The sequence below is a fragment of the Felis catus genome, chromosome B1 (genome assembly GCF_018350175.1).
Source record: "Felis catus isolate Fca126 chromosome B1, F.catus_Fca126_mat1.0, whole genome shotgun sequence".
Lineage (NCBI taxonomy): Eukaryota > Metazoa > Chordata > Mammalia > Carnivora > Felidae > Felis > Felis catus.
The window spans coordinates 158548813-158572457 of NC_058371.1; positions in this window are offsets into that span (position 1 = coordinate 158548813).

The following is a 23645-nucleotide window of genomic DNA, read 5'->3' on the forward strand; positions in this document are numbered from 1 at the left end:
ACCCAGCAAATTGGAAAATAATCCGGTAGTGTTTAACCACATTCTCAATCAAACCTAAAAGACTAATGTATATAATGTAGAATCATTAAGAAAAATTTTAGGACGGGCGCCTGGGTGGCTCAGTCGGTTAAGCGTCTGACTTCAGCTCAGGTCATGATCTTGCGGTTCTTGAGTTCAAGCCCCACATTGGGCTCTGTGCTGACAGCTCAGAGCCTGGAACCTGCTTCGAATTCTGTGTCTCCCTCTCTCTCTGCCCCTCCACCACTCATGTTCTGTCTTTCTCACTCTCTCAAAAATGAATAAACATTAAAAACTTAAAAAAAAAGAAAAAATTTAGGAAAACAATTTCTCATCCTCCCTTTTCCAGAAGTCCTGCCTGCACAAAAATCAAATGTCCACATTGGTAATGGGTATTTATTTTTTACTAGAAACAAAACATAGAAAATCCAAACTAAGCTTCAAATGTATCATGATCTTTGAAATCTAAACCCAAAGCTGACTAAATATAGCCATAGCCATCTTTGAGGGTGTATGCTTTATTTCCAGAAGAGGAAAAGTAATTTTCTATATTTCTTCTAACTTAAAATGACCGAAGGGAATGAGAAAGAAAAGACTATCCAACATTTAAGTCTGTTCAAGGACAAGACAAAGGTGCTGACAATTGGTTTTACTAGATACATTAATGAGTCTCTGGATGTAAAATATAGTCCCGGAGAAAAGTCAGGGGTGAAGAAAACTAAATTGAAAGAGCAAAACCTGGTTTTCAGCAATCTTGTAAAAGATAAACACCAGAAACTGGAAGACATAACAAAAAGGGATAATAATGAGGCAAGCAGCATGGGCAAATGGTGCTGTACTGAGGTTTAACAGTAAATCGCGGCCAGCGGAAAATTCCAAGCAACAAAGTAGACAAGGACTTTTTAGGATAAGACAATCTGCAGAAATGAAACACAGAATTCCTTCCATTGCCCTAAAATCTCATTAGAGCTTATTACACCTATACATGATTTGTCCGGGTAGATTGTAGGAAATTAAGGAAAAAAAAAGATGATCAGTCTAGGTCAGTATGATATGGACAGAAGGGACTAGAGATGAGAAGAGTTCAGTATATGTAGGAAGTCAGAGCCAGAAGGGAGGACAAGGCTGTAATCCCCTAGAAATCTGCAGAAATCTATAGTCTGTATAGTACATAGGATGGGCATTCCTGATTCGTATTTCAGGCTCAACCAAGTGAATTCAGCTGATATTCAGTTTCCAAATAAAAGAAAAAACAAACAACAGCAACAAAACCCCTCTGAACAATTACCTCTTAAACAGAAGGGATGTAAAGTTGAGAGAAACATGGAGAGATACTTTGAAACTTCTACACTTTTTTTAAGGTCAGTCTTCCCTGAAGGGAAAGAGTGAACTAAAAAACAAAACAAACAAACAAACAAAAAACTTGCTACCATTTCTCACTCCAAGTTTCTAAGAAAAAATTCAACGGTTTCCAACTTGATTCCGAAAGGCTTTATTAAGAATACCATTTCAAATGTTTTCACAGATCCCACATGAATGTGGACTTTTTGTCAAAGTGGCTCACTTGAGTTCTGAATACCAGAGTCTGAGTGCCTCATTTCCATAGCTATGGAATGCTTCAGGGTTGGGAGCCTGTTAGCTGTCAGTTGTCAGGAACCTGGTGCTAACACATCACAGGTAATAAAGCAGATATTATACGTAGCCATAGAAAACTGATATGGGTCCCCATAAAACATGAAGGTGTACAAAGCATGCCTTTTGCTGTAGCTGTCATTTGTACTTTAGTAGGATTCCTAAGAACCAGTTCAATATTAAAAAATTAGACATTAGCCCAATCATTGCATTTTGTTGACAGCTTAACTGTGCCAGAACCCAAATCTCAGTTCCTCACATTTAACAGACAGAACAGACTTCTGTTTCCAATAAGCCCTTAACAAAAAGAATCTATGAAGACTGCATGTTTACAAAAGTCTGTGCACTGGGAGGAGAAGAATGTGAGAATATCTGAAAAACTTTAGACCCTCTGAATGTATTCTCACACAGGATTTCATTAAGCTCCCTGGATAAAGCAAGAACATGACAAGATACACAAATACAGGGATCCTAAAAAGGAACTATTCTGGGTGAAAATGTTAATTTTCAGGTATTATTTATGTTTCCAACTTACTGGTTTTCCTTAAGAAATGTATAAGCTGTCAACCAAAGTATGTATTAATGTTTCCTTATCTTAGTGAAGAAAGGCACACTTAAATCTCTATGTTATAACTATACACTGATCACATCTCAATGGCATTGTGAGACCAAATTAGAGGTATCATGCAGCTATATACTTTTACAACTGAGGATAAATCAATTATGTGCTAACAAAGCTCTGATGGAATGTTGATTTATTGTTGCACCACAAAAATAATATTTTATTTACTATTCTTCTTTGCTTGTTTTGTTTCAACTCTAACTCCCAGATGTCTACATCTACAGAGACACCTGATACCTCTAAGCATTATCCTTTAGATATAAGAGGCAACAGGAATGTATTCTGAATTGTGCTATGTCTATTTGATAATCATCAGATTCATTCGTCCAAGCAAGTTCCACTAGGATATAGGAGAAAATGTGAGTTCCATTTTTAATGACAGTAATCAAATCATATGTTCATTCATTTTCTTCCTTTTTGGAGTAGTGAAATAGGACCACATTCATACTTTAAGATGCCATTTAAAAAATTTCCCATCCATTGACATTCTATCAAAATTTAATGTTTCCTAAATAGAGAGCAACAGTCAAGGTAATGTTGCTTTCCAATGGTTTGGCCTTCTTAGAATGTATGTTCATAAATCTGAAATGTTATAAGATGGCATTAGAACAAGCTCAGAAATTTTTAGAAATAGGGTATAAACATAATAAATTCTAAATAATATGAAACATAGTAACAATTTTATAATAGGAATCTTTCTCTCTAAAGTTTCTGCTAAAGCACCCAATGGTCAAAAGCAAAATAATAGAAGACATTTCAAACTAAAGTTGCTTGACCATCTAAGCAAGACTTGAAAAGGAGATTTATTAGTTTACTTGGGCTACCATGACAAAAATACCACAGACCAGGTGGGTGGCTTAAGCAATAGAACTACCTCCAAATACAGCCACATACTGATGTCCAATAGGTAAGGATTTCAACATATGAATTTAGGAGGAACACAAGTCAATCCACAACAACAGATAATCAGACCTTGCATTCTGAAAGTCAACAGAACCTCAAAGGTGTAAAAGACTTGAGCGTGAGAAACCAAAAGAGAAGCTTTATTTCAGAGAAAATTATTCGGGTTTTATACTATTTTCCCTATCCAACTCATGAGGGAGGAGAGGTAAATACTTCATCTTCACTCCATGTCAATGAGAAAAGCTTTACAAGAACTATTTTTTACAGCTTGATATATCATGAAGTTCAGAAGAACATAAAGCATTAGTTTTTGACCTATGCCTGAGAAGGTCAGTGTAAAAAGATAGAGATAATGTGAAATTTAATTTTATAAAAATGTGTCAGTTTGAGGAGGCACCCAGATATTTAGCCATTTTTCTAGGTGTACTGTGAAGGTGTTTTTGGATGAGATTACCATTTGAATAGGTAGAATGCGTAAAGCCTAGTGCCCCGCCCTCATACAGGTGCCCTTCTTCCAATCAGTTGAAGACCTGAATAGAATAAAATGACTGGCATTCCCATAGCAAGAGAGAACTCCTCCTGCCTGACCACTTCAGCTTAAACATCAGTCTTTTTATGCGTTTAGACTCAAACTGAAACTTGGCTCTTCTTAGGTCTCAAGCTTTTGGACTGGAATTTATACTATCAGCTCTCCTGGTTCTCAGCCATTTGAACCTGGGCTGGAATGAAATCTTCAGCATTGCTGGGTCTGCAGCTTATATGGAGGTATATATAATAATATATTATATAGATCTAGATATAGATAATATAGATATACATAAATAATATATACATTATACGGAATATACATACATACTGTTGGTTTTCACTGGAGAACCCTGACTAATACAGAGATGGCCATACTGGACACAAACTATACTGCCATTCCTGAGAGAATAGAGGAGTGTTTTCCATAGTCCAGATGAGATCATGCCAGTGGTGGCTGCCATTAGGGTCACTTTTCAAAGACACTCTATCAAAGAGACCCTCCTCAGCAAAAAGACACTGGAGATGTATTGTTGGATGGGGAGGCTGAGGGTATTATCATAAAGCTCCCAACAATGAAAAGGAATTGCCTGATATAAGGCAGGCTACAGTCTTTGAAATCTCAAAGAAAATCATCAAAGTGTCTCAAGAGAGAAAGATTTAGTGTTGACCTTGACCACACAAATGCCAGGTCAAAATTATATTTGTTAAAGTAGACTGTTATATTCGTTTTACCTCTTCTCCCTTCTCCTGTTCCAATCCAAGAATGGTCACAGGCAAGTAAGAGAGAGAAAAAGAGAAAGATTACCAAATTGACCATGTTCACTTCCTTAACTCACTGCAGGCTTCTCAGACTAAAGCAAGTATATTCAAATTATGTCCCAAGTGTTTAAATTCATTGAGCGGATTTGATATATTCATTACTGAAGTAACATTGTTATACTGGCAGTTATCAGGAACTTCTTACTGTTTAGGAGTAACCGGAAAAATCTATAAGCATTGATTAAGAGCTGTTCCAGGGCCTAGAGAGAAAAGTTTAGTTGGTATGCAAGAACAATTACAGAGAAAAGGAATCTTACTTTATGATTTCACTCAATTAAGTTCCCACTTATTCAATATAACTGTTAATAGTCATTTATGAAAGTGGTATTTGGGCATAAATATATGTGAATAAATCCCATAGTATGGGGAGTGTTATTGTATTTTCTCAAACATTTGCTTCAGTTTATCAAATACTTAAAGTATGTCTGCAATATGCCAAATGTTGTGTTATGTTTTGAGTGTACAGAAATGAATAACCAAAGCTCCCTTAAGGAGCTTATAGTTTAGTGTGGAAAAGAAATATGTGAAACATAATATCCATATAACGCACTTAGTTGCTCTGGTAGAGATGGCCAGAGTTGCCTATAAGATTCCTTGGTGGGGCGGGGGGGGGGGGGGCACACCACTATCAAACATCATCATGGGGTGACTGTATAGAGCATCTGATGCATTTTAGGTACTGTTCTTTCTGTTCTAGGCCTTGGAAGTCAATCAGGCTCATTAGAACGTATGTGTCCCTAACACACTGTCAAAATGGCTATTTCTCCATTTAAGGAAAAGCTTCAGACAACAAGTATACATTCATTTAATTCTTCTGTCCATATTGCCACTCCTAAGGTACCAGAATGTGTGGGGTTTGACTTCCAAATACGCTGAAAATAATTATTTTAAATAAAATTATTCATCTAAAATCTACCACTAAATAGCAAATCACAAAAACATCTAAATCTGAAGTGAAAAAATACTCAAATTATCTGAGCTATAGCTAAAAGTTTTGCCCGTTCAATATAAGGGATGATAGACTTACTTAAAATAAATCCAAAGTAAAACAATAACTGCTTTTTTTTTTTTTACCTTTTTACACTTTTGGGTTAGGGTAAAGTCTACAAAAGCTATAAAAATCATCCCCAATTCTTCTCAGATAAATTTAGGCCAAGCAAAGCAGCCTCTGAGGTTGGAGGAGTGGGGGAAACAGGGAGTTAGAAAACAGAGCCCACTAAATATGTGCATGAATCCTCACAAGCCTCAGATTCACCCCTGAACTAAGTCTGTGGGAGAACAAACCAAACCAGGGTAGCAAAGGCATGGAGAAATGAACTGAGATTTGAACTGCCACATGGGTCTCAGACTAATCCCTGAGGTATATGTAGTACAGGAAAGACACAAATAGCACAGCAGTGGCTGAGAGATTTGAACCACTACCCATGGAAGGCAAAGGAACCTAAGGTCTGAACTTAACTGGATTGATTACCTGCTAAAACGAACACATTGACATTATCTAGAAGATGATAACAAGACTCAGAGTCCACAGAACTTAACATTCGCAATGTTCAGGACACAACTCAAAATTACTCAGCATATAAAGAAATCAGGAAAATATGAAAACTTATCAAGGGAGAAGATTATCAGCAAATACTAACCTTGAGATCACACAGATCACACAAAACAATTATCTGACACAGATTTTAAAGCAGTTATTGTTACTATGTCCCTGAGGTAAATAAAAGGCAGTGAATTGAATGAAAGGCTAAGAATTCTCAGCAGATAATATTTTATAACAAAAACCCGAATAGTAATGTAAGAAGTGGAAGATGCAATATCTAAAGTAAATAAACAAACAAAAACACCTTTCTGGATGGGATAAATAGAATGGAGAAGAAATTAACTTAAGATAGTCAATAGAAATTATCCAATCTGAAGAACAGAGAAAAAATATTGGAAATAAAAATTAATAGAGGCTCAAAGACCTGTGAAAAAATATCGAAAGTCCTAACCTAAGAAAATTAAGGTATTAGGAGAGGAGAAAGAGATTAGGCACAAAAAATATTTGAAGAAATAATCACCAAAATTTTCTCCAATATGATGAAAGACATAAAACTAAGTGAATACTAAATAGAATTAAACTAAAAGAAAATAAAAGAAAGCAACAACAATAACAAAAACACAGGCATATTATCATCAAACTGCTGTATTAAAAAGATAAATGAAAAAATTTAAAGCAGCTAGAAAAATGATACATTTTGTTATAGGTTGATTGTGTCCCCTTAAAATTCATATATGGAATTCTTTACCCCCAGGACCTCAGAATGTAACTATTTATAATAAGGTCTTTAAATAGGTAATTAAAATAAGATCATTTAGGTGGGGTCTAACCCAACATGACTGGTGTCCTTATAAGAAGAGTGAATTTGGACACAGATATACACAGAGGGAAGACCACGTAAAGATACAGAGAGAAGATGGCCATCTAGAGGCATAGGTATACATAAAGATTTCTTTGAGAATACTTAAGAACTCCGAACATGGGGGTGCCTGGGTGGCTCAGTGGTTGAGCACCGGACTTTGGCTCAGGTCACAATCTCATGGTTTGTGAGTTCAAGCCTGGCGTCAGGTTCTGTGCTGATAGCTCAGAGCCTGGACCTTGCTTCGGATTCTGTGTGTGTGTGTGTGTGTGTGTGTGTGTGTGTGTGTGTGTGTGTCTGCCCCTCCCCTGCTCATGTTCTGTCTCTCTGCCTCAAAATAAATAAATATTAAAAGAATTTTCTTAAGAACTCAGAACATAAAAGAAAATAGATAAACTGTACACCATCAAAATTTAGAACTTTTGCGCACTGAAAGACACCATTTGGAAAAAAAAATGGTAAGCCACATACTGAGAGAAAATATTCATCACATGTGTATCAAAGGATATATAACCAGCATATATAAAGAACTCTTGGGGCACCTGGGTGGTTCAGTTAGTCAAGCATCCAACTTCAGCTCAGGTCATGATCTCATGGTTCGTGAGTTTGAGCCCCACGTCAGGCTCTGTGCTGACAGCTTGGAGTCTGGAACCTGTTTTGGATTCTGTGTCTCTCTCTCTCTCTCTCTCTCTCTCTCTCTCTGCCCCTCCCCTGCTAGTGATCTGTCTCTCTCTAAAAAATAAACATTAAAATTTTTTTTTAAAGAGAACTCTTAACCCTTAATAATAAAAAGACAATACAATTTTAAAAATAAATATTTGAACAGTCGTTTTAGAAAAGAGCACATATGACCAAAAAGTACATGAAAAGGTGTTCAATATTATTAGTTATCAGGGAAATGCAAATTAAAATCATAATGAGATATCAATGGCTACAATTAGTTCTTAAAAATCAAACCTACACCTACCATCTGACCCAGCCATAACATTTCTAGCTATTTAACCAAAGGATGCAAACATTTATGTCCACAAAACATTTATACAAAAATGTTTGCAGCAGCTTTAGTTGTAATAGCCAAAAACTGAAATAAGTATAAATGTCCATGTATACAAAGAATCAAAGGAATTTGTATGCCCATTCTATACAACACTGAAAAGCAATAAAAAGGAATGAACTACTGATGCACACAATAGCATAGAAAAAAATCTCAAGACTGTAATACTGAGTAAAAGAAGCCATATTTTTTGAAGTATATTACTTTTATATAAAATTCTAGAACTAATTTATAGATTCAGAAATCAATTAAGTGATTCGAGATGAGAGGATGGTGAAGGCAAAGATGAATTACAGAAGGGCCTAAGTAAACTTTTGGTTATAATGTAAATGCCTCATTATCTTATGATTATTTCATACATATATGCATACATAGATACACCTGTAAGTGTACACACACATACACACATATGTATATACACACATATGCATGTGTATATATGTATGAATTGACTAATTTCTATATTTTAAATACAGTCAAATCTTGTTATTCTTGGTAGGTATGTTCTATACAGTCATCACAAAAATTGAATGAATGAGAGAGTGTGAAACTTCCGCTCTTGGGGAAATAAACATTAAGTTCCTGTGAGCCTCTGGTCAAAACATATTTGTCAAACAAGATGCCATTTGCATTATAGAGGTTTATTTGTCAACATTCTTGTAAAATAAGCCTGTCCCCTCAGAATTGAAATCTGCTCTTCCACATTATCCTTTTCCCGTATAACACTTACAGGTACTTTTACAAGTCTTCCACAGCCTCCTCATCTGCAGAACTTACCTCGTACAGGAGTTTAACATTTTTCACGTGTTGAAATGAATTTCTAGCCCCAAGATGGAGCCACTCCTTCCCAGATGGAACACGTTAGCAGTTAGCAAACTGAAACTTAGGTAAACACTCCTCCATTAAACCAGAAACACAGTATAACCAGTCAGCCAGTCCCCAAACGCCAGCCAACTCTGGGCTCTATACTTAACTTGCTTGTTTCTTGATATCCATGACAAGATCAGATAGGCAAGCCCAGTCAATCAATTTAAGCTGAGTACTTCCTTGTTTCCCGCTTGCCTGTTTTACAAAAGCTTGAAACCCTTTTCCCTTACTTTGAAGTTCTCTGAACTTCTAAGAGTGTAAAGTGCCACTCCATGAAGCGTTAAATAATGTTTGTTTATGCCACTTAAATTGTCTTCTTTAATCATTTCAACACATGATATCGCCTTTTGAAACATGGAAGCAAGCCAGCACTAGTCAAGGAGGGTTTAACATTTTCCTGACATAAATTTCTTTGGCTTTCAGCCTCACCGTAGTTTTTTTCACTCAGCCATACTCTCATGAGTCCACAAGTTTAGCTACTTTTCCATATTTTCCATAGCTTCATCTATAGATATTACTTTAGTACTTTCTGGAGCAGCCTCACATACAGATTGACAAATTTCCTTTTTGGGATGTATCATACTGTTGATTCAGAGCCAGAAACACTAGAACTCATGCCTCAACAAACCTTAATCTCAACTACATATTTTCTTGGTCAGGCACATCACAACATTCTTACGCTTAGGACCACTAGATAGCACTTCAGCATTTGGCTTGAGAGACCATTTTAAACAGCAAAATCACTAACAAAAAGCACAAAAATATGAGCAATATGTTACGGATAGACCCACCAAAAGGGCATTTATGATAGGAAAGGCGAAACATGAAGACAGAGCAAATTTTTCAAGTGTTTTTCTGTTCTCTACCTGTCAGAATGACTGCTAAAGTGCCATGAACATTGATTTGGGGGTAACAACAAGTTTTAGCAAGCAGGTGAATTCACAAATATGGGATTGCAAATAAGCATCAACTGTATGTAGTTTGCTGCACTTCAGTTATACTCCAATAAAATTGTGAAGAAAATTATTGATCCATGTTCAAATGAATGAATGAAGGAGCTTAAGTGAGTTGCAGAACAAAGCCTTCAATTACAGAGGCGTCCAATAGCTGGTCTGAAACGCTGGGGAAATACACGGTGACCTCTGTGCCATTCCTTCTGTCCCATCTGCAGCACTAAAACCACACCTGACAACTGACAGTAGCATCGGCTGCCAGCTTGGTGACCCTAATACCTTACTGTAGTCATATCTACACTTCAGGAACAAAACATGTGGAAAAAAATGGAAAGAGGGGCCCCTGAGTTGCTCAGTCAGTTAAGTGTCTGATTCTTGGTTTCAGCTCAGGTCATAATCTTATGGTTTGTGAGTTTGGGCCCTGCATCTGACTCCATACTGATAGCCCAGGAAATGCTTGGGATTCTCTCCCTCTCTCTCTCTCTCTCTTTCTCTATCTCTGCCCATCCCTCACTCATGCTCCTGCGAGCACACACACACTCTCTCTCTCTCTCTCTCTCTCAAAATAAATAAATATACCTAGAAAATTTGTTTTTAAACAATAGAAATAATATCAGACCTTCCTTCAACACAGTTTATACATGTGTCTCCCCTGCTCTGAAGAGGGAACCAGAACATTTTCTCTCTGAAGGCTTTTTACAGGTCTACTCATTCCCAAGTTTCTGACAACCACTGTGACCTAAAAGAAGTCTGCACATTTTTCTGGTATAAAATTAGTACATTGAGGGTGTCACTGGAATGACTCTTGTGCAGGCAATTTAGAGACTACAGCTCACTCAGTTCTAAATCATGTCTCTTTCCAAGTTTAGTTAGCATACATGCCACCAAGTAACTTAAAAAAGAAAAATTTCAGAATCTCCCTACAAACAACGAATATTGCCACTATTTCTTAAATGTGTCACTGGCCTACTGTTGCTAAGCTACTCATTTTAAGATTCTTTCTCCACATTTTGTTTTAAATTATTCCTCATCATTTTTATCCATAGATCACATTTATCTAAATGTGAACTGCTTTATCTATGTTTAGTTGTTTTAATATGTCTAACAGTTGTTTTAGCTGTTTACTTTTTTTTCAAGCTGGAATGTCAACCTCTATGCTGCTGTCTTTGTGACAATTTTTTTTTCTCTGTTTCTGCCTTTCTGAGTATATGTATTTCTATCACTCTCCATGTTGTCCTTCTCTTTTTTTTTTCTCTGATTACTGTCATTCTGTGTCATTATTCATACTTGCAGGTATTTTTCTTTTTTAAAAAAAAATTTTAAAGTTTGTTTGTTCGTTTGTTTAGAGTATGAACAGAGGAGGAGCAGAAAGAGAGAGGAGGAAAGACAGAATCCCAAGCAGGCTCCACGCTGTCAGCACAGAGCCTGACATGGGGCTCGAGCTCACGAACCATCAGATCATGACCCAGGCAGGACCAAAAGTCGGACACTTAACCAACTGAGCCACCCAGGTGTCCCAGGTCTTTTTCTTTCTTTCTTTCTTTCTTTCTTTCTTTCTTTCTTTCTTTCTTTCTTTCTTTCTTTCTTTCTTTATATTTATTTATTTTTGAAAGCGAGAAAGAAACATAGTGTGAACAGGGGAGTGGCAGAGAGAAAGGGAGACAGAATCTGAAGCAGGCTCCAGGCTCTGAGCTGTCAGCACAGAGCCCTATGCAGGGCTTGAACCTATGAACTGTGAGATCATGACCTGAGCCGAAGTTGGACACTTAACCAACTGAGCCGCCCAGGCGTCACCCCCCCCCCCCCAGGTCTTTTTCTTAATCTGTCTTTCACTTTTTGTCATTTCCTATAGCTGACTTTTTTTCCTTTCATTGTTTCTTTCTCATTCTATTATCACGAGGACAACATAGTATAGAGGTTGAGAGTCTGGTCTCTGGAATCAGTCTTCTCAGGTTTAAGTACTGAGTTTGACACTTATTAGCTATAATAAGTATGTTACCTAAACTTTCTAGGTTTTAGTTTTCTCATCTGTAAAGCGAGGATAACAAGAACATCCTCCTCATACAGTTTTTGTGAGCTTTACATAATTCAGCCTTTAAAATCACTTTTAAAAGTGTCTACAGCATAGGGATCACTAATGCCATTTATTAAATAAATAGTAACTATAATTTATTATCAGAAATATTATTGAAATAGTATACTGACATGGAGACAATGATACTGAATTAAATGGAAACTGACTGGAATAGGCTAAATGGGGTTTGAAAAGAAAAGATTTGGGGCAGAACAACATTAGGGACTTGGGATAAAAACACCATTTATGTTATAGTCAGAGCTTTTACGGTCTTTCTGGTCACTGTCAATGCATTTAAGAGTGAGGGAGAACCGATTCTCTTACATGAAGTGTTAAGAAACCAGAAAGCTCTAAGAAGACACAGGTCTGCATGGTTGAGAACAGCAGGTAGGACACTGATAGGGATGGAAATAGGTAACAACTCAGAGATAAATACGATAAGCTTTTCAGGATAAGGTGAAGGGGAGAATGAAGTTTGTCTGGGTTCCATCAGGTCCAGGATGGGAGCCTACTGGAGGGCATTTTGAATATGGCAGAGACAGTGTCAGGCTCAGGATGAGAAGGCAGAGTGATTTTAATATGGTAGACACACACATATTATAGACATGTATACATACATACTACAGAGGTACTGCATTATCATGGTGTCCCTGAAAAGAGGTGTTTATGTGTATGAACCATTTTTCTTTGTGTATAGTACTTTTTAACAAAATGAAATAAAAAGCACCAAAAGAATAAATGTTGAAAATAATTCCATCCTGAAAAGAAACCTTCTACCTCAGTGATCCAGCTTAAAAGAGTTCTGATAATCTGTAACCATTAGTTACAAAACAATTGTGCTAGTTGACTGTGGCTCTGGGGACTTCTCACTGAAACACCAGTACAAGCTTGTCTTTGATCAGAATGCTGGGTCACACCAAGGGGCGCCTGGGTGGCTCAGTCAGTTGAGTGTCAGGCTTCACCTTAGGTCATGATCCCAGGGTTTGTGAGTTCCAGCCCCGCATCGGGATCTGTGCTGACAGCTCAGAGCCTGGAGCCAGTTTCAGATTCCGTGTCTCCCTCTCTCTCTGCTCCTCTCCTGCTTGTGCTCTGTCTCTGTCTCTGTCTCTCTCTCTCTCTCTCAAAAATAAATAAACATTAAAAAAAATTTTTTAAGAATGCTGGGTTACTCCAAAAAGTAAGCTAATATCCAGGGGTGCCTGGGTGGCTCAGTCGGTTAAGCATCCAACTTCAGCTCAGGTCATGATCTCTTTGAGCCCTGCATTAGGCTCTGTGCTGACAGCTGGGAGTCTGGAGATTGCTTCAGAATCTCTCTCCCTCTCTCTCTCTGTTCCTCCCCTGCTCATGCTCTTTCTTTCTCTCTGTCTCTCAAAACTAAATAAGCATTAAAAAAAAATTTAAGGGGCGCCTGGGTGGCGCAGTCGGTTGAGCATCCGACTTCAGCCAGGTCACGATCTCGCAGTCCGTGAGTTCGAGCCCGCGTCAGGCTCTGGGCTGATGGCTCAGAGCCTGGAGCCTGTTTCCGATTCTGTGTCTCCCTCTCTCTGCCCCTCCCCCGTTCATGCTCTGTCTCTCTCTGTCCCAAAAATAAATAAACGTTGAAAAAAAAATTTTCTTTTTAAATTTAAGTAAGGTAATATTCATTTCTATGTAACTGGTTTATTTCCTTTGCCATAATATTTTTGTTAAACCCTGAACTCAATGTTCACCTTTCAGAAATCACTACCTCATCCAACCATTCTTTCAGCAAGCCTATAATGAGCTCTTTCTATGCGTAGGGCATAGTCTTGTGTGCTAGTGAAAAACAATGCAAAATTTTTCTGACCTCAGGAGTCCTAGTTTGGAAGATTCACACACAAGAAGGAAATTACAATAGAAAGTGATGACTATTAAAAAGATCAGGTGTAAGTACCATAGGCACATCAAGGACATTGCACTTAACTAGGCTAAGAATGCTTCTGAAATAAATGGCAATTTCCATTCACATATCATATCACCCTATCTACTATGATTTTCTAAACCATATATAATTGGAATTTCTTTACTAGGATATATTTATTCTCTCAAGTTGTTCAGAATCACACTGGTTTGTTTTGCTTTGTTTTTTGAGGGGTTTTTTTTCAACTTTATTCACTAGGTTCATTTTATATCGTATCGACTTATCAAAGCTGAAACCATCTTTCCCAGAATTTCTTTCACTGTATGGTTGGCTACAGGAGAAATTTGTATGAGACTCAAGTGGAGAGGAAACAACAGGCATTGTCCTCTGAAAGGTCAGTGTAGGGTACCAGGGGTTGCTGTAGCTCCCACACCTTGTTGCTGATCTGCTGGCCCATCTTGCAGGTGTGAGGCAATAGCCAAGCCTGCAACCAAATCCAGATAATATTGAATTTTACCTGCACCCTCCACTCCCCAAAACAGAGATGGTTACTAAATCTCCTCCCCCTAAAAATCGCTTGTGTTCCAGAGAAATAAGCTTACTGCAAAGAACTGTCCTTACCCTATGACCTAGGTGAGACTTCTAGATGTTTCCCTTGTCTACCTATCACAAGGCCAGACACAGAACCTTGTGTCATAAGTGATTAGCTAAACTGCTTGTTTCCACTGATCATTGGGAACAAAATGCTTGCTAACCAAACTTTGATTAAACCTCTCTCCTTCCTCAGATCCCTCAACTGTGTTCAACATACAAATGTGCGTTAACAGCCACTTCTGAGAATAAGCTGGCCTCAGAGTGAAACAGTGTATGATCTACTATCTGCCACACTTTCATCCCACCTCCCCACATCCTTTTCTTTCTAGCCCTGTTTACTCTTCTGTATAAAAGAAAAACCTTTCTGCCTAACCTTTGAGATACCTGAGGTCTTACAGTCACAGCTTTCTCCCTAGTGCAGTTGTCCCTTCCCTTCCCCCTTGCAATAATTCTTTTGTCAAATAAAAACTACACCAGACAAAGTTAAATAGGCAAGGAAGAATTTATCCAAGATATTGCAATAGGGAAAAGAGACTGAATCCAACTCTGCTAAAACAAAAGGCAGAAGAGTTTTCAGGTGCTGGAGTGAGCTAGTAGAAAAGTACTGTAGGCCATTGACAGGGAGGTTGATCAATGGAATGTGTCCAGCACATTGAGTTATTCTTGAGTTTGCTTTTTTTTTTCTTTTTCTTTCTGTTCCTATGCCATCAGTGTGCACTAATTGGTGCCCACTGAAGCCAGGATCCTACCCTCCCATAAAGACTGGGACGGAGAAGTGCTATCTCCTTCAACGTTTACATGTCAGAGAGATGGTCCTCCATCTTTGAGAAGGTCATTTCCAGGGGGACAAAACTGGCAAGAGATTGGGAGAAGAATTACATATATTTCTGAGAAGTAGAAAAAAGAGTTTATAATTCCAAGTTTTTGAAAGTGAGGATTTTAAGAAAAAGAGGTCGGGGACCTATCATCAGGAAGAAAACTGTCTCAAATTTAGTCCAGCTGATGGAAATGTTAAAGTTTTTTTGGTTACTTTCAAATAAAGTCTCTCCTTACTAAATCTGAACTAAATCTGTTTTTTTATTCGACCCTCCTTCCACTTCTGAGGGACCTACTCCTTCGGCTTCTGTGAATCCTGATTCAGCCAGGTGAGTAGTGCTGTGGTGAAAAGCTCCAGCGTCTCCTGAAGGTCACTCAAGGCTGGAAGCAATGAGGGTCAAATGTGGGTTCTAGCTTGTTTTCATGGATTCTAGTCTGCCCTCTTTCTCCCCATTCACAGTCAGCCTGTTGACCAACATGTAATTTCGGGCCCTCCTCCAAGAACAGACAACAGCCTTCCAGAGATTTTTCACCAGCTCCCACAACAGTAGAAGTCTTAATAATACAATTTATCCTTCTTATTCATTTTATTCATAGTGGTTCTGACTCTGTGACCGAATCCTCCCTGAAATACTACCTCAGCAAATAAGAATGCAATGAGGTACAACTTCTAATTTCTACCTAAAATTATGTTTTTAAAACCATTAATATCCCTGATATGACAGCAACAGCTTTTTTTGCACTATAAATATATGCAAAATAAAGGAAAAATATATTAGCTTCTTATAATTAGATAATCTTTTTCTATTTCCAACTGTTTTTGCAATTCTTTTCTATAAATTCCTCAGCCAAATTAACAAGTGTTCTATTTAGAAGAAAATAAAACTCAACCTTTCATAAATATTTTTCCCCATTAGTAAATATTCCACCCCACTGCCACCCACCCCCTATTCCTCTTGAAAAGAAATCCTCTACTTCAGTCATCTGCCTTAAAAAGTTCTGATAATCTGTAACTCTTGGTTACAAAATAATTGTACTTGTTGACTGTGCTTCTGGTGCCTTCTCACTGATGTGCTTAAAGTGTCAGTGTTACCTAGTCTTTTGATCTGAATATTGATTTCCATCCACCACACACCCCCTAACTTGGGGTTAAGACTTCAACATATCTTTTTGGGAGGACATTATTCAACACGTAACATCAGACAAGCAGAGATGAAGAAGAGAGTATTCCATATAGAGGAAAAAGCAGGTATAAAGCACCTGATTTTGAGAATCTTATTTAAGATTATTTGAGAATCTTATTTAAAACTAGCGAACATTTTCTCATGTGACTTCAGGAGAAGAGAGATGGAGAAGGGCCTGCGAGATTGATCAGAGCAGAGCATGTAGGTCAATGAAAGCCAAAGTAAGGTGTAAGAAGGAAAGTGACATGATCTAACTTCTATTTTTAAAATATCAGAATGGATTAGAATGGATTACAAGGAGCAGGATATATAAAAATTAAAAAAAAAAAAACTGTAAAATAAAAGGTACTAGAAAGAACCAAAGGAAGATGAAGCAAATTAAGTTAAAACTCAAACAGAAGAGTGGAGGAAAATATTTATAGCATATACAGTAGACACAGTTACTATGCTGATATACATAAAAGTCATAAAAAAGATGAATAATCTAATGAAATAAGTAAAAAATATGAACTGACAATTCACAGATGAAATATGAATATGGTCAATTATGTGTGAAAATGAGTTTGACTCTACTAGTATTTGGAAAAAATACAAGCAAGGAGTTTGAAATTCTCATCCATCAAATTAAAGTAAAAAGGTTGATAAAATTAAATATTACTGAGGGTGAAATGAAATAGTTACTATCATATACTACTATTGGGAATGTGGCTATATATAAATGCTTTAAAATTAAAAATTCACTTGCTTTGCATCTACTCTACAGAATATATTCTCAAAGAGGCATGTACACTGATGTTTAGTATAGTGTTATTATTTATACATATTGCATATATATTTATATATAAAAGTTATATATGAAAACAAACCTATATTAAAGAATACTCAAACAATAGTATGTTGTCTCTATGGGTACACATTCATAGTAGAAACACATAGAAAAAGGTCTAAAGGTCTAAAAAAAAACAAACCAAACTGGTTATAATAGCTATCTCTGCATGAACTGCAAAATTGGTGAAACAAAGAAAAATAATCTTATCTTATTGTTTCAATTTTTAAATCAAGAAATTCATTCTTCACAGACACAATGTAACAGAATAGTTACAAGTACAGGCTCTGGAGCCAGAATGCCTGGTTTTATTTATTTATTTATTTTGAAGTTTATTTATTTATTTTGAGAGAGAAAGAGCCAGTAGAGGAGCGGCAGAGAGAGAGGGAGAGAGAAAATCCCAAGCAGGCTCCACGCTATCGGCTCAGAGCCCAATGTGGGGCTTGATCTCACAAACACAAGATCATGACTTGAGCAGAGATCAAGAGTAGGACATTCAACCAACTGAGCCACCCACGTGCCCACAGAATGCTTGGTTTTAAATTCCAATTTTTCCATTTACATATGTATGACCTTGGGCAAGTTTCTTAACCTCTTTGCTCCTTTGCTTTTTTATTTGTAAAATAAAGGTAAAATCTGCATCTACTTATACATTTTGGATATTTGATGATTAACTGAGTTAAAATGTTATACAACCCTAGTACATAATATTTGTTGATTCTTATAACTTGCATAATCTAAAATATTTTAAAAGTTCAGTGTGATCCCAAGGAAAGAGATGACTAAAAATTTTGGAAAAGTTTGGAGAAATAAATACAAGCCTACATTTATTGTATTATTTCAGAGGAAGTTATTTTACTTCATTTGAATGGTAAGAGAAACTTTAAAAATGGGGAACTTTAAATCCAGATTTAGATAAGTTCATGTGAGAAAACATGCATCAGTGAAGAAAATATCCCTGGTTGGATTAAGGAGTTCAGTTAAGGATGTTGTGGGAAAAGAGCATGAAGCATGAAAGGCTTTGATTCAATGCTTAAGAGTTTGAACTTTATCTCTGTAGCAAAGAAGAGTCCTTGATGCTTTTTGAGCAGAGAAATGATATGGTATGTTAGCTATTTTAGGTTGACTTTTCTATTCTTGGTATATAGGATTGTGCAGGAAAAACCAAAGCCAAGCAGGTTTGTTATGGCTATAGCAATAGTTTGTATGATGGTGAGGATGTGAACTAAAATGGTTGGGGGGGGGGGGGAAGACCTGAGAATCCCTTGGTTTCCAGAAATACTATACCTTAAACCCAGTGGAAGTTGCCAGCTTTAGAAAATAAAAACATGGGAAAACCAGTTAAATTTGCATTTTGGATAAATAACAAATCATTATTTAATGTAAATATGTCCCAAATACTGCATTTATCATTTCGCTGAAATCCAAATTTAACTGGACAACTTGTATTTTATCCAGCAATCCTATCCTCACTAGCCAATTTTATCTTTAAAATCAGGATTAATCACTCTACAAAGTACCTAAACTCTTGTTTGTTCAATGATGTGAGAAGACAGAAGGGGCCACACAGCAGTGAGAACTTCTTGTTCAATTAAGACAGGGAAAGTAAAGGGACACCATGAAAAACTGCTTTTATTTTTCTCCTTTTCCTGCTTCTATTATCACTAGGACCTACACCCTTACCTTATAGAACATAGAATGTATGTCCTCCTTGTAAAGGTCAAGGAGTTAATGATTTCTTTGGAGACTTCCAACACAATAGACAACATCTATGGATTGACTGGGCAGGGTCATCATGAATGTTTTTCATGGACACTGAGTCATCAAGACCCCTGGCTTTAGGGTATAAGTGACTTATGGAGAACACCTGAAACTCCTTTTTGTTCCTGAATACCTGAGAAGACATGTGCACCAGATCACCATTCTCAATAAAAACCTCACTTTCACCTCTCAATAAAAATGCTCATTCTTCTTTCCCTTATGAGTCTCCTAAACACTCTGTCTATATCTATACTCTCTCTATATCTTTTATATACTCTTTTCTCATTTTCTCTTGGCTCACGTTTGATTTCTATCCTGTGTGAAGCCAAGGGCATTCTTGACTGGTCCTGTGAGAACCCCTCTAGCTCCTCAGACCCAGCTAGCCTGCATCACAATGGGAATGTCATTATGTCTTCTAGTGAAAACATTCCTCTTCGTATTTAACGCATCAGAGCCCAAAGCCATGAGAACAGAACACAAAATGCTTATGAACAGGTTATTAGTGAAAGGAGATGCCTCTACTCCCATAGGACACCAGTCACTGGTTCTGAGTATATAGGGCATCTTTTGGATTGTACAACAATATTGCAATTTCTTATCATCCAACTAAGACTGTTACTGTGTCTTTAATAGGCTATTCCATTCTTCCATTAAAGCATTCTTCCATTCATTAAGCCATTCTTCTATTATAATGGATGATTTGGTTCATGGTAAACCCTGTATATCCTCTGGGCTGAAGCTCATTTATCACCACTTTTCCTATAAAAATGTTACTTTGTCAGACATGGCAGTAAACACAGCATTTAGAAAGTCAACACATGGTGGTGCTGGCAGAAGCACTGTGGATAGGAAAGGCAAATCTATATTCAGACTTAGTTCAATTCCAAAGAGAACATATGATTGCTTCCCTCAAAATGGAAGAGGTCAAATGTAATCAACTGCCATCTGGAGACTGGCTGACCTCCCAGGAAATAGTGTCATATCAAGAGCTCAGCACTGGCCTCTACCATTGGCAAGCTGGGCATTCATCAGTGGCAATAACCTTAGCTGACTTGGTGAACGGACATGCACTTTGTTTATCTATAGCTGACCCCTCTTCCTGTCATCATGAACATTATGGTAATGAGCTCATTGTGCAAGCACAAAGATAGCTGAGAGAAGGGGATGCTTGACATTCACAGAATGGGGTCACCTTGTTTACTTGAATATTGCAAGCCTCTATTGAGTCAATATCGTCTGGTGGGTATTTGTACCCTTTGGAATATCTTTACACTCTGAGAATTCCATCCTTATATCTCTTCACCATACTTGTTTTGGCAACAATTTTCTAATTGCGTTTTTCCAGGACACTGATCAGTTAGCCAAATTAGCACTTGCCCATAAACAGACCTCTGGCCACTGTTCCTTCAACATGAACTGAACATATAGGTGTTCAGCTCATTAGAAGTATTTCCATTCCATTCCATTCCATTCTTCCTATCCCCCAGTCCTTCCTGGCTATCCTTGAGTAGGACTGTAATGCCTATATTTCAGATTGTTGCCAATATAACATGTGAAACCTTCTGTAAATAAGGTCCTGATGTGCTATTTTTAGTCAGCTAATCATAGATAAACCCTCCATGAGGCCAGATGTGGAACTGGAAGAGATAGGTTGCACTGTAGCTGTAGCAAGTGCCTTGGAAATTACAGTGACTTACTCACACTTATGCCAGCAGGACACATTTCCATTTGCTGATGGAGTACTACTGTATAAGTCTGACATTAGAGCTTGGTGGATCACATAATGAATTAGTTTTCTCCTGCTATATACAAATTACCACAAATTTAGTGACTTAAACTGATGTACATTGATTAGCCCATAGTTCCAGAGGTCAGAAGTCTGGCACTGCATAAATGGATTCTCTGCTCAGGGTCTCATAATGCTTAAATCAAGGCAGGGCTGTGTTTCTTTCTGGATGATCTAGGTAAGAATTTGCTTCCATGAACATTCAGATGTTAGCAGAATTCAGTTTCTTAAGGTTATAAAACTGCAGTCACCATTTCTTTGACATGTGACCCTTTATCTTCAACAATAATGTATCATAATCCCTTTCATGCTTCAGAATCTTGCTACCATTTGGTAATCACATCCATTTTTTATAAGGTTGAGTACTGCCACTCCCATCAAGATTAAATTCAGTCTGCCTTGCAGTTAGATATGACCATGTGACTAAATTATGGCTCACAGAATGGGACCCAAATGACCTAAGCTATTTCCTGACTTGAACCCTGTTAAGTCCCATCAAGCTCCTGTTAGCCCATTTCAGTGGTGGAATATAATACTAATGGCAATCCCCAGCTTACTGAATAAACTACTACAGAGAATTTAAAGGATGCTGAGATTCCCTCACAAATATATTTCTCAGTGCTGTTATAAAGGGAATATCTTCAGATCTCTTGTGGGATATAATGAGGTAGTAAGTGATTGCGTTGCATATGATAAATCCAGTCCAATTTTCCTTTACCACTGAGTCTTTGGATTCCTTTCTTTGTACTTTACCAAAGAAATTTGAAATCTTGACTTAATTTAATGTAGGTCATAATTTATTCCAGACTTCGGTCAACCAACCAAGAAAGCAATATGATTCACTACTCATTCCTTCATTTAAAACATGGAATCTATTAAGTCTACGAAAAATGAACCCATATGAGTAAATTCAGCCCAGTCCAATGTTATGCTCTTTTCTCTTTGGTGAAATACTTTTATAATTGATCCTCCACATATACTTTCTGGGATTTTGATAGGAATTAATAAAATTTTGCAATTATTTAGATTTGAGAATCATCTTCCCCCAGATCACCCATTACACTAATTCCCCTTAGGTGTTCTGGGACCCTTTGTTATACATTTGAAGGCCAGTAGGATTGGTGGAATGTCTTCAGGGGTATTAACATCCTTTTGAAAGTTGCTTCCCTTAGGTGAGTTTATAACAGGGTACTTCTGGTGTGGAGAGAGGCTCAGTGAAATTTGAGTGGTCAAGGTTATCTGAATATATACATACATTCCTGTTCTAATTCCTAAGAGGCCCACCCTTTCTCAGCCACTTCTTTAACATGAGATCCAGGTAGCCAAGTAAATTAACTATGCTGTAATTCTGCTTCCCACAGGATAAATTTGAGATAGATTATAGGCCCCATTGGCCCTATTAAGATTATAAAAGATAAGAAATTCTTTTAGGACATTCATAAAGACTTTCTGGTTCTCCTGTTAATTGTGGCTTGAGTTGAGAATCTAAGATCTTAATTTTTTTTCTTTTGCTTCTATAGGTTCTGTGGTACATTTAAAAGCTGCCATCCCTCCCTCCTTTTTATAATGATTACATATTTTTTAATGTAACTCTAGTTGCTATACTAGAAATAACCCAAATTCTCAGGGGCTTAATGTGATAAAGTCTTTTCTTTTCACATTCCAGTCCTATAAAAGTTTATAGTTACATAGCCTTCCATGCAGTCATTCAATTGACTCAGATCTTTCACTTATTTATTCCTTGAAAGGCTCTAATAATAATAATAATAATTCAAATTGGAAAAGAAAACATAAGATTTATGCAGAGTTCCATAGGTCAAGTCAGGAAATAGCTTAGGTCATTTGGGTCCCATTCTATGAGCCATAATTTAGTCACATGGTCACATCTAACCGCAAGGCAGACTAAATTTAATCTAGTTGTGTGTTCAAGAGGAACTTGTTTTGATAAACACACAACTTACTGCTACTGTCTACCTTCTATTCTCATAAAAATATCAAGTAAATGTTCTTTTACAAATATCACTCTTATTTTCACACATCGTACTCATTCATCTTCTCCCTGAACTCTCATCCATTTGTGCACTTAAGTTCAATGTCCAAAAACTACAAGTGATGTACGTTTCTTGCCATCCGGTTCAGATGCATCTTTCTATGACCCAGCAACCTAGGTTGACATGTTATCCTCTTAACACCCTCAAAATACTCAGTAGTGGAGTAGGAAAAGAAGACCCCAGTAAAATCTCCCATATGGGAAAGAGGGACTGGATTACATAAAGCAGTCACTAGTCTATAGAAAGGATAAAATCCTGTTGGGCAGGCACTGCAAAGTCCCCACACCTGGGAACAGGGGAATATTCCATTCATATTGTAAATCTTTCTTTTGGAAAGAATAGTTCTTTGAGAACTCTGTTTTGGCCTTCTTTGAAGTATTTCCTTGTTGAATGTCCATTATCTAACTAAGTATGAAAAATGTCTGCCTTCCTTGGGAGCTGAACAAATTTTGCAGTCACTCTGGGTCCCAGGGCTTTTTCAGTTATGTTTTTTTTAAAGAGCACCAAATATTAACAAATTCTGTCCTTTTAAGCTGGTGGTTCTTTTCTATTTGTTGCTCATCAAATCCTTACCCCTCTGCTGCACCCCCAAAAACTACATGCAAAACTGTTTTCCAGATTACCTCTTAAAGCTTGACTATTTCATTGCTTCCTCATCCCACCTCTCTCTTTCTCACAGTATAAATGATGTTATTGAGGCTACCTGAAACAATAGGATTAGGTAAGGGAAAAAATTCTTTTTTTATTATTATTTTTTTAATCTTTATTTTTAAGAGAGAGACAGAGTGTGAATGGGAGAGGGGCACAGAGAAAGGGAGGCACAGAGTCTGAAACAGGCTCCAGGCCCTGAACTGTCAGCAAAGAGCCTGATGCAGG